General features: G+C 37.9%; 1 pseudogene; it reads right to left on the bottom strand.

Moving 5' to 3' along the window:
• Nucleotides 1-378, bottom strand: part of LOC102249883 — a 2,855-nt pseudogene extending 2,477 nt beyond the window's left edge.
• Nucleotides 379-701: the final 323 nt, after the last annotated feature.

The raw sequence follows: 701 nt of genomic DNA, 5'->3' as shown, positions 1-701 counted from the left end.
CTAAGCCATTTATTTATTTATTTATTTTAAATATAGATTTTTTTTTTATTGATTTCAGAGAGGAAAGAGGAGGGAGAGAGAGAGAGAAACATCAATGAGAGAGGATAAGTGATCAGCTGCCTCCTGCACACCCCACACTGGGGATCGAGACTGCACACACCGTTATGATAAAGTTTAATTTATAAATTAGGCAGAGTAAGAGATTAACAACAATAACTAATAATAAAATAGAACAAGTATAACAATATACTGTGATAAAAGTTCTGTGAATGTGATCTCTTGTACTGTACTTACCTTTTCACTTAAGGGAAGGACTGTATGGCTTCTCTTTGGCATATCCGAATTGCCAGCATCACTAGCCCTGCGCTTTGGGGCCATTATTAAGTAAAATAAGTGTGACTGGAACACAAGCACTGCGATACTGAGACAGTGGACCTGGTAACTGAAATAGATGATTACTAAGTTACCAGCAGGTGGGGAGAGAATACAGCGTGGAGGTGCTGGACAAGGGGTGACTCACATTCCAGGTAGGGTGGTACAAAAGTTCATCACATCATTCAGAACATAACACAATTTAAAACTTATGAATTGCTTATTTCTGCAATTTTCCATTTAATATTTCAGACCATGGTTGACCACAGATAATTGAAACTGCAGGAAGTGAAACTGCTGATAAGGGGGGGAATACTATACTTCAGAAT

The sequence above is a fragment of the Myotis brandtii genome, unplaced genomic scaffold (genome assembly GCF_000412655.1).
Source record: "Myotis brandtii unplaced genomic scaffold, ASM41265v1 scaffold649, whole genome shotgun sequence".
NCBI classification, from domain to species: Eukaryota; Metazoa; Chordata; class Mammalia; order Chiroptera; family Vespertilionidae; genus Myotis; species Myotis brandtii.
The sequence above is the reverse complement of the archived record's forward strand: the minus strand, read 5'-3'. Positions and strand labels throughout refer to the sequence as shown.